Raw genomic sequence first — 16,699 nt, 5'->3', positions numbered from 1 at the left:
ATTTTTCAAGCATCTTTTATCAACCAGTAGGAAAAGATGGATATTTTTGCAATAACAAACATGCAACACAACTTTAAGAATATTCTAAAACTAGCACAGAAAAAAATCAAAACCAAATTTCCATATCACGTGACGTTTAAAAGCCCAGTATGTTTGATTAGTTTAAACTTATATTTTACCAGCAAAAAGATCAAGCGCAAGAACATTCATATATATGTTCGTTAATGATATAGAACTATACTTAAATGAAAATAACGATGCAGGTTTAACATTAGACCAACTTTCAATTTATTTGTATGGTTTGCAGATGATGCTGTAATATTGTCTGATTCTGTTAAAGGTCTTCAAAGATCTTTAAATAATTTGTATGCATATTGTGAAAAGTGGACACTTAATGTTAATGTTAATGAAACAAAAATAGTTGTTTATAAAAAGGGAGGTAATAACAATGAAAATGTAAAATTTTACTACAATGATGAATTGATAGAAAAGGTTCAATCTTTTAACTATCTTGGTATTGTTTTGTCAAGTGGGGGATCATTTATGAACGCTACACATACATTAGCAGATAAAGGACTTAAGGCTATGGGAAATTTGTTTGCGATTACTAGGGGGAAAGAAATTCCTGTTAAAATTATGCTGGGTTTATTCGACTCATTTGTGTCATCAATTTTGTGCTATTCTTGTGAAGTATGGGGCTTTTGTAGAGCTGAAAATATAGAAAGGGTTCATAGAAAATTTCTAAAAAGACTTCTTGGTGTAAAAATAAGCACTAGTAACGCTGCAATATATGGTGAACTACGACGGTACCCTCTGTATGTTACTAGACATGTACGAATTGTAAAATATTTTCTTAAACTGTATACATTTAAAAGACACAATTGCATTTTATTCAATACATTGCAAAGCCTTCGATATGATGCGGAAAATAACGCAAATTCAAACAATTGGTGTTCTAATGTACGCACTATATTACAAAATGCAGGATTCAATGAAGTATGGTTATATCTGGAGTCGATTAATATTGATTATTTTATTCCTTATTTTAGAAGAAGGTTAATCGACTCATTTATTGGACATTGGAAAAATGTTATAAACTCATTAAGTTCACTAGTGTTATACAGAGAACTTAAATGTACTATTCATATGTCATCGTATATAGATAAATTGTATAGCTATAGACTTAGGAATATAATTGCTAGATTAAGATTGTCCTCTCATATGTTAAATGTTGAAAGAGGCAGATATGTTAATATTGAAAGAAATCAACGAAAACGTGTTTTATGTGTTCATAATGATATCGAAGATGAATATCACTTTGTTTTGATTTGTCCGAAATATAATGACATTAGGAAAAAATACATAACTAAATTTTACTATGCAAGACCAAGCATGTTTAAATTCATTCAATTATTAAACTCGGAAAATGCTGCATGTCTACGAAAACTAGCTTTGTATTGCAAACATGCTTTTAAGCTACGATATACTGCTTTGAATAATAATGCTTAACTTTTAACATGTTGAAATCATTGATAGTTTATATATGTATTTATGTATAATGCACTCTCGCATTTATCAACTATTGCCATGCCATGTGTTATGTTATTGTAACAACGATGAACTGTATATGTTACGATAAATGTTCTGTTATGTTCTGTTCTGTTATGTATGAAAACAATTTAAACGATTAAAATGATTAGATTATATCATATACCCAAAATGCTTTAATGAGGCTAATTATGTACATATGATAAAACAATTGGTTTCACCAATTTAGGCCACAGCAATCTGTACTATTAATTTATATTGATTAATCTGACTGAATGTTTGCAATAATTGTCAAATTATGTTAGGTTCTTTGCCAAATGAGAGCACCCAGTTCATTCTTTTCAATTTTCTTTTTGATATTCTGTGTTCTCAAAAAGAACCATTTGCCGACCAAAATAGTTGGTGCAAATGACAATTAGTCCGGTCCAAATTTCGAAAAATACGTTTATTGAGAACCCTGGATTATTAAATCAGAACACACGCACTTCTTTTCTGTTTGAACAGCTGGATCTTGAACATTTTTAACAAAACAGAGTTTAAAACATGCTTCAGTTCATTTTAAAGCTTAATGCAAATAAACCTGAAGTTTATAAGAGTCAATTCAATACTGAAAGCTTGCTGCAGTATAAGAACATGTTTATGTTTTATGAGAAGCAGTTATAGCCCTTTGGCCAAGTGAAGGATGCGAACATTTGATCAACCATATGCATTGAATCAAATTCAATTTAAGCTTTTAGTTACTAAAATGCCGTTGATTGTTTCTCAAACAATAACAAATATTGCAACAAAGGAAATGCGAAGAAACATACTATTAACTAAAGATTTCTGAAATTAAATGGTTTTAAATGCTAAGTTTGGGTTACTTACATCTTCATTCTCTTGAAATATGGAATTCAGTGCTGCATTTCCCAGTTCCAGTTTGCTTGACCACTTAAGTGCTGGCACATCAAAATCTGCAAATAATATTAAACAATGCTTTTAACGGAATAAAACTACCATCTACTACTGTGAACGTATGCAAAAGCCTGTCAATACTCATGTGAGGAATACACAATTCTATATGTAGTAATACATTTGATAAATTATGCAGATATCATGCATTCGCAGAGTTTAAAGATGAAATGATTTTTTGGGGGTACTTTGCAATGAGTATTTATAAACTCCAAGGTAAACCCTCACTCATTGACAACAGAGAAGCATTTCGGATAAGACTTCAACTGCTAAGAATATCTTCTTACTTGAAGACCGTAGTCCATTTTCTGCAAACGGTATGGGCAGGACCATTCTTTGAGCAGCACAGAATTTTGTCCTTGAAGTTCTTACAGACCTGGCTTGTTATAGAAAAAAGAAAGAAACGTTTGTGTTTTAAAAGAACGTTTAAATGTATTTAGGTGTATTGATAGAAAAAAGGCAATAACCCGTATGTTAACGGCATACTTATTATCCCATTTAAGTGTAGATAATTCAAAAAATACAATTTGAAACACTGAATGAAATATTGATTATTAGTGAGTGAGTGAGTGAGTGAGTGAGTGAGTGAGTGAGTGAGTGAGTGAGTGAGTGAGTGAGTGAGTGAGTGAGTGAGTGAGTGAGTGAGTGAGTTAGTGAGTGAGTGAGTGAGTGAGTGAGTGAGTGAGTGAGTGAGTGAGTGAGTGAGTGAGTGAGTGAGTGAGTGAGTGAGTGAGTGAGTGAGTGAGTGAGTGAGTGAGTGAGTGAGTGAGTGAGTGAGTGAGTGAGTGAGTGAGTGAGTGAGTGAGTGAGTGAGTGAGTGAGTGAGTGAGTGAGTGAGTGAGTGAGTGAGTGAGTGAGTGAGTGAGTGAGTGAGTGAGTGAGTGAGTGAGTGAGTGAGTGAGTGAGTGAGTGAGTGAGTGAGTGAGTGAGTGAGTGAGTGAGTGAGTGAGTGAGTGAGTGAGTGAGTGAGTGAGTGAGTGAGTGAGTGAGTGAGTGAGTGAGTGAGTGAGTGAGTGAGTGAGTGAGTGAGTGAGTGAGTGAGTGAGTGAGTGAGTGAGTGAGTGAGTGAGTGAGTGAGTGAGTGAGTGAGTGAGTGAGTGAGTGAGTGAGTGAGTGAGTGAGTGAGTGAGTGAGTGAGTGAGTGAGTGAGTGAGTGAGTGAGTGAGTGAGTGAGTGAGTGAGTGAGTGAGTGAGTGAGTGAGTGAGTGAGGTGAGTGTTAGTATTTTTTTTAAAGATGCACTCTAACTCACTAATCATATGTACCACAACTAATACATTTGTTTAAATTTACCGAAAAAAAATAAATATCGTAAACAGTGATTCTAATGAAGGATACCGTGTTAAAATGTAAGAAAGGTGCAGGTATTTCTATCTTATGAGGCGAAATCTGATCACCTTTAGAGCTGCACTCTCACAGATATACCGTTTTAACAACTTTTTAATTGTTTGTCTTTGAACGGGCCAATTTTTGCGAAAATGCATGGATATTTGAATGCTGACAAAATTAATAGACCGCAGTTTTTTATATTTAAGTTAAATGAAATGATGTGTTATGCTTTTTTATAAAACCGTTAGTAACGGTTTAAGCCATAAAACATAATTTACGAACTAAGGCCATAGTTTTTTATCTTTAGATTTACGGGAGATTTTTCAAAAAGTTGGGTAAGGAGGAGGAAATAAAAATAAAAATAAAATGCATAAAATGTCCCGAAGGAGAAATAAAAAAAAAACCCCGATTTTTCTTCGATTTTTTTTATTTTTTAAATCTTCTTATATCATGAAGACAAAACACACCTTACTTGTGTCAGCTATTTCATAGGCTGAACAAAGGGTGATAGATCACCATAAAGTTTCAAAAGCATAATTTAAAGATCCTTTTAAAGACCGAAAATATTGACCTCAACTCTGAGTTCAAGCGCTTATTGAAATTAATTGTATATATTTGTTTGAATATATCTATGCATATGTGGTGCATATATTATCAACCCATAGATTTTATGAAACATGTCAGTGTAATAAAGAAGTTAAAATGGCCATTTCTAACCTTTTGCCCACAATATAAGCATATCCTTTCATTGAACAAAGTTTCAGACACGGTAATGCACCAGTCAATTGTAACCACGCCCCCCCCCCCCAGGTCCGGGGAATAGCGGCAACTTTGACTTTTGGTCCAGCTAACCCCGGCTAAAATCCACGCCCTGCGTGGACGAACAGATGGTAAGATCTCCGCCAAATGCCCCCGCACCCCAGTGTCCCTAGGTAAGGCCCATTTCCCGCTATATTTAAAGCGAAGACAAAACCACCGCATTCACCCGGCACTGCGGGGCCACCTGAAAGGTAAAAACACGGCCCATTTCCCTGGCAATCCCAGGACCTGGGGGCCGTGGTTACAAATGACTGGTGCATATAAGGAGGTCAAATGTGTTTTTCTGTCTTTAACGAAATAGCACCGTGACAATTTTCCGTGATGTGGTTTTTATATAGAAAATATTACCAAATAAAGTCTAAGCCCTGATGGAAATTCCTCTTCACTTCAAACATTGACAGGGCTTACCGATACACAGACAGTCAAAATCTACATTTATGTACTTTACCATAGAAAATTAGGGAGCATTAAGATAAATTTGACAATATGTTTAAAAAAAACCAGGTCTAAGAACTGATTTTAGAATCAGTCCTGAACAATATCCTTCTAATTCCAGCTATACCCGTTTGCAATTAGGAAGCGATCAGTTTGACCTCTTGTACTGACTGCCAAATATCTTATGTTCAGATTTTTCTGTCTTATCGGAAACACACACTATGTTATTATTACATTATTTTCAGTACTCTATAACGATTTAAATTCTAAATCATTATTAAACTAATTAACAACTACGAACGTATCACGATACCTTGTGTTTTTCTCTTCAAATATGTGACCGTGAAGCAGTGTGTTCAATGCTCCTCAAGAGTCAAATTCAGAAAAAAATATCCATTTTGACTATGATGAACACGATATCATTTTGCAGTTTGTGTTTGTCATAAGCTTTACATTTTTGCGCTGTAATCCAATTCATCCTTGTTAATATACGACGTGTGCCAACGACTTTTAATTGACAGTACAACCTACGAATTTCTGTCACCTTATTTTGACAAGAAGTTGCGCAATCATTCCACGAATCGCGAACAACATACTGAACCTACCAAAAAAATTACAATAAACACGCTTTAGGTTCTCCACGGTTTGATTTAAATAAAGAAACATAAACATAGGAACGTCTTTGTAGTAAAACATTTCTATATAGCTGCAGAAATTGCGAGAAATAAGGGGTATGACTAAACTGCTTTCCCTTTTGACAGAACGTTGTTATGGTAACGGGTACCTGTTCTGTTTCCCGCGTATTTCCGACTGGTTTACGTTGTTTGTGCAGTAAAAAGACCGATAATGAATAACAATTGGTACACCAGTTGGTTCTGAGATATGGGTTATAGAACACTAATTTTATTTTCTTCTTAAAATTGGAGCAACGTTCGTCGGAAAAAATAAAAATAAAACTACGAAAATGAATTTTATTTTTATTTGGGTTTTGCAATATTTAGGTACGGCGCTCCCGTAAATCTAAAGATATAAAAACTCTGGCCTAAGTATAAAATTCTGCGAACTGATCTTTTGTCAGCATTTTTTTAGCTTTTGTTTGCAGGTATTTACGCAAAAAATGCTCTTTCTAAGACAAAAAATAAAATACAAGTTGTAATAACAATATATCTGTGACAGTGCAGCTTTAAAGACCCACCAGTCATTTAATATTTGTGCGTTTTCAGCTCTCAAAACACGGCTACAGTCAGTAATTAATATTTTCCATAAATTAATTATTAGTAAGTAGTTAAAGGTTTATCACTCATGATTTTATTGAGTTTATTGACTCAAGCAGACGACAAATTGTCTATTTTGAAACGGTAAACATTTTATTAAACATTCATCATTTTAACAGTTTACTGATTCAATTCATATATATCGTAATTTGCAAAGCCATTCTAAAATCAGGTTTATACAAAAATGGGTATGTATAAGCCTTTTGTTTTGCCTTCCAATAATTTAATTTCTCCCACCTCAGATAAGTGGATCCAAAAATTTGGCCATGGTGAAAATTCTTATCTTGCCCACGGGCAAGGATAAAACAGGTACCCGTATGGAACTCCTTTTTATTGTTATTACCTGCCATTTTGACGACCGTCGTCTGTAGCATCATGAAAACCATGTCTTGTGGTAATGTTAAAAAAAAATATTCCTCGCTTCAAATGGCACCATAAAAACGTGTTCACTCTCCATTCAAGACATATTGCTGCACTCTTCTCAGAATTATTTAAAGAACGAGTTGACTATTTTCATCATCTGAATCACTGCGCCCATATCCATGACAAACACGAATTATCACACATATATATGTTCATTATTTTCCCTACGCACAAAAGAGTTCTAGCGAAAACAAAATTCATCTTTAGTTCATTTTGTTTAACTGAGGTTGGAGAAAAAACATCTACCATAGCCGCTCAAGTCACATAGGTTCATCCCAACCCTCGCGCAGGGTGTTCAGCGGAAATTCGGTAACATCGTTTCCGCAAAACACCCTACGCTCGGGTTGGGATAAACCTATCTTACACTCTCGGCCATGGAAGATACTTACAATCTACTTTTGTAGGGGACTGAAATTGTAAAAATAAATTCATGATAATAAAAAAAATCCAAGGCTTCCAATTAAATACTAATTTAGTCAACTCTCACTACAGAGAGCTGAGCTAATTTAGCACTGTTTTATATCTGTACACACATATCAGGTTAAAAGTTGTAAGTAACTACAAGAGTGTGTACCCTGTGCAAGCAAATTGACCATTGTAATTAAAATTTCGGAAATTGCATGCAATTGCTTAAATGTGTGCCGTTTCATAATTGATTACTGCATTTTTCTTTGTGTACAACGTTTACTTGCCTCCAATTTATTGCTTAATGCCTACGTGTAAATTATATGTTTCATATATCAAGCGTTTACTTTAATTTACAATTTGGTTCATCAAAATACATATCTACAATTCGTTCGTTCTGTTATTGATATTAAATTAAAATATAAAGTTATTAAACCATCGAAAACTACCTTAAAAATACATCAATAACAATATGCATTCACCGATAAGCATATAGACGAATGCATCTAGGCGAACTTAATTTAACAAATGGATCTAAAAGGGAACGTTTTACAACTATGTTAGCAATCATTTTATACATACAACGCTTCATATGTAGTCATGCATTTGATAAAAAGTGTTTTGAAGACAATATTCATGAAATTAATAATATTTTGGATTAATCTTTTTAAAGTCTAAAACTTACTGGAGCTCTTAATGCTCAAGAGGAGCTTTTTCCATCGCCTACCGTCCTTTGTCCGTCAACAATTGCTTCGTACGACATCACCGAAACCGCAAATGAGATGTTTCTTGGATAGTGCCCTTTCAAAAATGATTAAAGAAATTAACTCCATGCTGATCTCTGGTTGCCTTGGCAACCGAAAGGAAAAAATCCTCTTGACAAAATCAATGAGGTCTAGAGCTTAGATGTTTTGTGTGTTATATTGTGTAGTGGTCGTGTACCAAATATGTTCAAATTATGCTCCCGGATGTTGAAGGCCGAACTATTGAGGCTATCGTCACCCGTGATCGTATACCATCCTTAACCAAATGGATCAACATGACTTCCTGGCATTTTCTCGTATAAGACCTTAATTGAAGACCATTTGAAATATAATTTCTTTGAAGCATGAGCTATTTCTTGTTCTAAAAAAAGGTTATCTTATTCTGGTCTCCTTGTTCTTAGTATCTGGTGTAGTTATCTCCTTCTTCTTGTCTTTTGATGATAAATGTTGATCTTCTTCTGGTAAAGTCTTCTTTTTTTGGTGAGGTTATGTTATTCTTCCGGCCTGCTGGTTAGATAATATTCTACTTGTAAAGTTTTTTCTTCATCTTCTGTTTGATATTCTGATTAAATAGTTCCTGTAGAGTAGTTGAGGTTACCGAAAGTGTTGTAAAAGTTCATGTTTAGTTGACCCTGAGATTTAGGTCAGTAACAGAGTGGTGCAAATTTAGATTACAATGCAACATTGCATAAATGCAACAACTATTTGTCAAACTGTATGCATCATAAGAAATATTATTTTCAGGAATACGTGTCAGAAAAAAATCATTTCACAAATCGGTTTCTTAAGAAATCAGGACAATGATCACCTAAAAGAGAACAGTACTCAGTAAAGCTGTGACCATTAAATATCCTTAATATTGAAATAGTTATAACCTTATAAACAAGAGGGTCATGATGGCCCTAAATCGCTCACATAAGTGAAATTGTTTAACCTTTGCAATCAATATAGCTTGATATTTGTTCTCAAAGCTGTTCATATGATCCAAATTTCAAAACGGTAGCTTCAAAAATAAGAACGGTCAAAAGGGTACAATAAAGGTAATCCAAGCACAGCATTGATATTAGTTTTCAAAACTGTACACATGGTCAAAATGTTATTGCTGCACCTTCAAAAGAGAGTAGGTCAGTACGTCACAGACAAGGTCATCCAAGGACAATATTGATATTTGTTTTCAAAACATTAAACATGGTCCAAATTTCATTGCTGTAGCTTCAAAAATAAAAAGTAGACTAACAGGTCTTCGTCAAGGTCACCCAGCCACAACATTGTTATTTATTTACATAATTGTGAACATCAACAGAAATGGAAACCATAAAGGAAGATTTGATGCCCTTGCTTCAAGAGTAAACTGTACATAACTATCAAGATTTTAACATAAAGCAAAACAGTGAGTCGGCCATTTTGTTGTTGTTGTTGTTGATCAATCTCAATGCCTAGTTGTATTTTTGCAGATGGTCATGTAATGAAGCTTCCTGTAAAAAATCAGTGAATTTGGCCTGGTAGTTTCAGAGGAGATGTTTTTAAAAGCAAAACAGGAAGTTGGCCAGACTGTTGTTGTTGATCAATCGCGACCCCTTGTTGCATTTTTGAAGAAAGTTACCCAAGGAAGCTTCCTGTAAAGTGTAATTAAATTTGGACTGGTAGTTTTAGAGGAGATGTTTTTTAAAGCAAAACAGGCAGTTGGCCATTCGGTTGTTGATGTTGTTGATAAATCGTGACCCCTTGTTGTATTTTTGTAGAGGATCACCAAAGAAAGCTTCCAGTAAAGTTTCATTGAATTTGGAGTTGTAGTTTCAGGGGAGATGTTTGTTTTAAAGCAAAATAGGAAGTCAGCCATTATGTTGTTGTTGCTGTTGTTGTTGTTGTTGATCAATCGTGAGCCCTTGTTGTATTTCTGTAGAGCGTTACACAAGAAGGATTCCTATAAAGTTTCATAGAATTTGGACAGGTAGTTTCAGTAGAGATGTTTTTTTAAGCAAAACAGGAAGTCGGTCATTTTGTTGTTGTTTTTGTTGTTGTTGATAAATCGTGACCTGTTGTTGTATTTTTGTAGACGGTCACCCACGGAAGCTTCCTGTAAAGTTTCATTGAATTTGGACTGATAGCTTCAGAGCAGAAGTTTTTTGAAAAAGGAAACCAGGAAGTCAGCCATTTTGATGTTGCTGCTGCTGTTGGTGTTGTTGTTATTGTTGTTGTTGTTGATCAATCGTGAGCTCTTGTTGTATTTTTATAAAGGGCCACAAAAGGAAGCTTCCTCTAAAGTTTCATTGAATTTGGACTGATATTTCCAGAGGAGATGCATTTTAAAGCAAAACAGGAAGTCGGCCATTTTGTTATTGTTGTTGTTAATCAATTGTGACCCCTTGTTGTATTTTTGTAGAGGGACACCCAAGGAAGCTTCGTGTGAAGTTTCATTGAAGGAATTTTGCAAGGTAGTTTCAGATGAAATGTTTTTTTAGCAATTGTTGACGGACGGACGGACGGACTGACGGACGGACGGACGTCGGACAAAGCCCGATCACAATAGCTCACCTTAAGCACTTCGTGCTCTGGTGAGCTTATAATGATAAATTTTGCAATCTAATTTTTTTTTTGTATTTTGTATTTTTTTTGGAAAAAAGCGGAAGTTTGAATAAGAAAGGTACAAGACCCAAAAAGAACATCAAAGAAGAAGAAAAAATCCGAATTGAAGTAAAGTCCCTTAAATTGTACAAACATATTAAAATAAAGATCATCGATCACATGCAATCGCAAGAAACCAAAAGAAATTAACAACGATTAACAAACTTAAATCCTGATTCTAATTGGACAATTCTATAAGTTAGATAGTAAGCTTAAAATATATTGGTTGGTTATCAATTTAGCATAAGATAATTTAGAGTAATGTACCAGAAGATCAAATTATCATGATGAAATACTACTCAAAATGGAATAATTGAATTGTGCCAAAATTTAAAAAGAAATGATATTGATAACATAAAATCAAGCAAATGTTATGTAATTGTACCTGCCTAATTCTATTTTTACCACAATTTATTCATTTTCATGGACAGATTCCTAATATATTCCACATTTTGGCGTAATGTTGTCATGTTGTTAATAGAGGGTATTATATGACTAAATGTTAATTCATAAAGTTTCCCGATATTGACTTGCGTTTATGATTTTTATTGAAAATTATACAGATAATAATTTGATTTCTCGAAAATGGTTATATATCATTAAACATGGTTTTCGTTTAAAGTGTTTATCACAACTCTTCTTTGCAAGGCCATTTTTGTTTCTTTAAAATTTCAGGATAATTAGGCAAGAGGCGACCTTATCATTATATACAAAAATATAACTTTCATTAGTCTTTTCTATGCTCTATTAAGTCGCTGCTCCGTTTGTCCATACGTCCTTTCGTGGCGCCGTCAAACCCTAGTCCGGAAAATAACTTTAAAACTATAGATAGGATTGAAATATAATCGGTACTAATCCGGGTCATATCTTGAAAGTACTAAAGATATTTAAATGAACCTTAAAATATAGAAATATCGCGATGAGTGGAAATGCATTGCACGATAATTATATTCATGCCCTGTACATTTCTTTAGCTTTCCCCTTTTATCTGATAGTTTTCGGAAATGGGTGCTTGTCCGGGTATATTTTGAAAAAAAATAAAGGTATATAAATGAAACTTGAAATGTAGTTAAATTGCGATAATATAAAGTTTAGTACCACAGAACCATATTAATGCATTTCATATTCCCTAAAGCTGCACGTTTTCGAAAATGGGCCATAACTTGGAAAGAATTAAAGGTATTGAAATGAATATTCAAATATAGAGCAGTAAAAACCTGCCCTGTATATTTTTAAGATATCTCCCCTTTTACCGACATTTTTTTTCGAGAATGTGTGCTTGTCTAAAAGTACTTAAGGGATTGAAATGAAACTTGAAATTAAAGCAGATGGCAGATAACAGGAAGTGCAGTACCCAAGAAACATACTCCAACCCTACAAATTGATTGGTCCAAGCCTTTTGCCTCTAAACAGGGTTTATTTATTTTTGAAGTTTCTATTTTGTGGGTTTGTCCCTGTAGGACTATTGAAAACAAACATTCAAATACAAAGTTATTAATTTTGTCTTATAGCAACAGTCTATATCAGGTGATATTTAGCAAGATAATTACGAGAAGTAGGTTTGTATCAGATAGGTGGTAGGTTGGGTCAAGGTCACTTTTTCTAAAGGGTTCGCAAAAAAGTTTCTGCTACAAGTTTTCAGTAGTAAATGATGTAATTTTAGGAAACTATGTAGATATACGTACCTTTGTATTGCATTTGGATTAGTTGAAGCTAAATAATTTAAGTTAAGAGCGGTGTGCTATGATTACCTTGGAATATGTATCAAGCTCGTGAAAATAGGATATTGGGCTGTAACGGACAAGGTGAATGGCACTACTTGTGGTCCATAACTTAATCTACCAAATTTCTGATTGCACAAATTAAATCCTGGCTTTCTATCATGGCGGCATTTTTAGTTTATATTTATTTCAGATCCATCCCCACAACCGGTGCTAACAGATAGGGAATCGCCGTCTCGGAGAATGTACGTATATCGAAATTTATTATCATTAATATGCATATTTTTGTATGCAGGCTTATTATTCCCTTTTACCGTCGTTGCATTCGTCGGTACTGCCATTTATATCTAAGGATGTTTTCCGCTGTATAGGGCAGGAAAATCATATTTGACAAATCGATTTGCTGACGCACAAATTGGTACTTTTTTAATGTTATAGATTATTACAAGGTGAACTGTTAGTTAACAAAGTTATATCTGTATTATTTGCATAAATTGTTTACTATATTATAATATCCTTTAAGTATAGAAACTACGAAAATTTGTGAAATGTGAATTTTGCGGTAAAATGTTTGGAATATTAAATGAAAATAAGAATTTCTGGAGTTTACCGATTTCTTTGTCAAACTTTGCAATAAAATTACTAGAATTATTGTAATTGATAGATAATATACTACAGTAATACATACCTAAAGCTTAGAAACTATGTATTGTGTGAAATGTGAGTTTTGGTGTAAAATATTTGAAAAATTAAATAAAAATGAAGTTTTCTGGAAGTTGCCATGAATTGTGTAAATTCTTGCAATACAATTTTCCATAATTACTCTAATTAATAGATATTAAAGTACAGTACAACAAACCTTAAGTATAAACACATTGTTGAGTGGGAAATGAGATTTACGGGGTAAAATGATTGAAAGATTATATAAAAGTGAGAATTTCTGACATTTGCCAATGATTTAGCCAAAGTTTGAACAAATACTGCCAGAATTACTTATTTGATAGGTATTATATTAGTTGATGATCAAAATTCCTTATCTCAGCATTGTTTAATTAAGTATGCGTTTTAAAATAGTGTTAACATTGACGCCGCTTCTTTATCACGTGATCAGACTATAGGAAATGGTAAATACGAAGAGATTAATTAAGGAAGGTGGAACAGTGGAAAATTAATCTTACGAATAAATTTATAATTGCAATTAGCACCAATGTATTTGTTGATGAACTGAATGCATTGGCTCTTTTTACGAATAATTGCTCGACGGGAAGTTACGTAGATTCTAGTTTATCTCAATTTTCCAAGCTTATGAACAATGTTACTGATGGTCTTTTTAAGACTTCTATTTATCATAATGCTAACAACTCGAATAAACCACAGCCTGGAAATCATCCTTAGTTTACTGATGAATGCTATCAAAAAAGAAACATAATTTTAACATTTTGAAATAAATATCGCAAATGTCCTTCAAATGAAAATAGATTGCTACTTGTTAAAGCTCGGTCGCAATACAAATGTACTATACAATCCTGTAAGAAAACATACCTCGTCGACAGAACAAAAACTTTGAAGCAATATAGGCATAATAACGCCAAACTTTACTGGAAAATGTTGAAACAGTCAGCGCATGTAAAGCCTCCAGACATACGACTGTCGTCTTTTGAAGTGTATTTTTAAGCAGTAATCCCACTGACCCATTTTTCCACGCTGATGAGGATATTATGTATTTTAATGAACGATTTGTAGACGACGAATTTCAAGTTATGTTTTTTGGAATTAGATGCTTATATAAGTATAGTGAGAAAAGGTATTAAACAATTTAAACTCAGTAAAAGTGCTGGTACATGTAATAATATAAATGAAATAGTGACTCGACCTTTTTGACAAGCAGATTTTGCCTATTTTAAATTACTCTAGTGAGGTTTTGGGTTTTCATAAGGCAAATACTGTCGAACGTATTCATACACAAGTATTACAAACGCATTCTTTAGGTAAGACGCTGTTCTCAGAATGATAATGTTTACGGTGTACTCAGACGATTTGATTTAGCCAGAATTGCTTTATTAGAATTGTAAAGTACCTGCAAAAATTTTAACTAGTGACGACTTGATGTATTGTAAAATTGTCTACAATGTTTTAAAACATGATGCTGATTTGCTTCCAAATAAAGTGTCGTGGGTAACATTACTGTAACATTTATTGTCATCATTAGGATTTTATGATTTCTCACATTAAGATAATCTGCGACTTATGTTTGTTATAGGGCCGTTTAATATAGTTTTAGTTATCCTTTTAGATTAATTCCGTCCAGTTCTTGGCAAACTCTAGAAATTCAAACTTTAATTTGTTTTTTCTAAACATTTTTATCCCAAACTCATATGTCATTATAGATGATGTATCAATATATAAGGTATGTTACAGTGCTGTATAATATGTATTCAACAACTTTATTCTAGTACATTTATTGTTAAATTAACTTTTGATATTGACAAATTCCAGAAATTCATACTTCTGTTTACATTTTTAACATTTTACCCCAAAAAACATATTTTACTATAATAATGAGTCAACCCATTAGGTATGTTATGGTGCTCTATTCTATCTAGTAAATACAGTTATTACGGGTGTTGATTGCTAAATTTAATTTCGATGTAGACAAATTCTAGAAATTCATACTTTTGTTTACATTTTCTAACATTTTACCCCAAAATTCCCTTTTCACAACATATATGTTGTGGTGTTGTGTACTATCTTATAAGTATAGTCTTTTCTGATAAGTCTATTGATAGATCTAATTTTGATAGAGACAAATCCCAGAATTTCCTACTTTGGGTTACATTTTTTTAACATTTTACCCCAGAAATCACAATTATGATGAGTCTACACGTTATATATTTGATGGTGCTGTTTACTATGTAATAAATATAGTTATTCTGATATTTCTATTGGTAGATGTTATTTTGGTATAGACAAATCCAAGAATTTCATATTTTGTTTAAATTTTTAACGTTTTACCCAATAATTCACGTTTAACAAAATTAGGATGTGCCTGAGTTATTATTTTTTTTATTTATTTATCTATCTTTTTTTAGGGGGGTTGGGGTTATCGCTTAACCCAAATTTGATACAGACATATTAAAGAAAATCATTCTTTTGTTAACATTTTTAACGTTTCACCCAATAAATCAAGTAAAACAATATTAGGATGTGCCTGAGTTAATTTATTTTCTTCTTTTTTTTGGGGGGGGGGGGATGTTATTGCATAATCCAAATTTGATACAGATATATTCCAGAAATTTATACTTTTGTTTACAGTAATTAATATTTTACCCCAAAAATCATATTTTGCACCGTTAGTTTTTTTATAAAAAAGTATACACACAGCAGATATCAAACAACACAATTATGCAAATATCACTTCTGGGCATTTTTTTTATTAACAGTTTCAGCCATAGGGTCACTGTACTATTAGGGCGAGTTTTGACCCCCTATCCTTTCCTCGAATTCCTTATTTAGCGAATTTGATAGTCATTTCAAAGGCTGAAACTCATGTTGGACTATTTTGGTCGATATGAGCGAAATTCGGCATATATTGTTGGAGTGATGCGATTGTGCCGGTATCGCGTCAAATGCGTTATAGTAGGTAAATACATAGAGGATATTTGTTCATTTCAGTGTAAGATCGTATTTTATTTTAAGAGTGTCATAGAAAAACATATTTTCATGAGTGACAACGTTTCTTCTATGCTTATTTTCCGAGTTTTCCGAGTTTTATATAATTTCAATGTATTTTCGTAATTACCCAATTTTTGAAAAGGGCGTTATTAACGCCGGTACCCGCGCCCCTCTTGCAAAAATATAGCTGTCAATTTTCTATTTCCGATTTGTTGAGAAAGAGGTCTCTGATATTCTTTTTTTATAGTTTTTTATTCGCTCGTTTTTTTGTGCAAAGATTTTATGAACAGTTATCAATGAAGTTTTATAAGTGCATCCATGTTCCAAAAAATAACGAAAACACTTTTATTTTAAGTTACGTATGAATACATAAACAAATTCCTACGCCGCAATTTATTGAACGAAATTTGAAAGGTCAAATGTGTAGGCAAAACAATTGCAGATAATCATTAGATATAAAACACTTTTGTTAGTTTTAGAGTGTGTTGGCTGATACATGGGTATTCAGTCACCTGTCTGTCAGAGAGCAGTCTGTTTCGCTTGGATAGTTATACAAAAAACTACAGAAATGAAAACAGATCGTTTTACAGGGTTATGATGAGGATCACGCTAGTTTGTTGACACAATTTGAGGCGTGGGTGATGTTAAATAAATAAGTTATCTAAAAATTGTTTTTTGCATATACCGGGAAGTTCGTATTACGTATTTCAACAACAAACAGTTCAAAATTCATT

General features: G+C 33.2%; 1 protein-coding gene across 5 annotated transcripts in view; it reads left to right on the top strand.

Moving 5' to 3' along the window:
- LOC128245459 (uncharacterized) overlaps positions 1-16,699 on the top strand; it is an 87,078-nt gene that overhangs the window by 29,931 nt on the left and 40,448 nt on the right. For all 5 annotated transcript variants that reach the window (XM_052963628.1, XM_052963629.1, XM_052963631.1 and 2 more), the window contains one exon: positions 12,487-12,538. The gene's annotated coding sequence lies outside the window, so the exon portion shown is untranslated. The remainder of the gene's footprint in view (positions 1-12,486; positions 12,539-16,699) is intronic.

The sequence above is a fragment of the Mya arenaria genome, chromosome 9 (assembly GCF_026914265.1).
Source record: "Mya arenaria isolate MELC-2E11 chromosome 9, ASM2691426v1".
In the NCBI taxonomy this organism is placed as follows: domain Eukaryota; kingdom Metazoa; phylum Mollusca; class Bivalvia; order Myida; family Myidae; genus Mya; species Mya arenaria.
The sequence above is the reverse complement of the archived record's forward strand: the minus strand, read 5'-3'. Positions and strand labels throughout refer to the sequence as shown.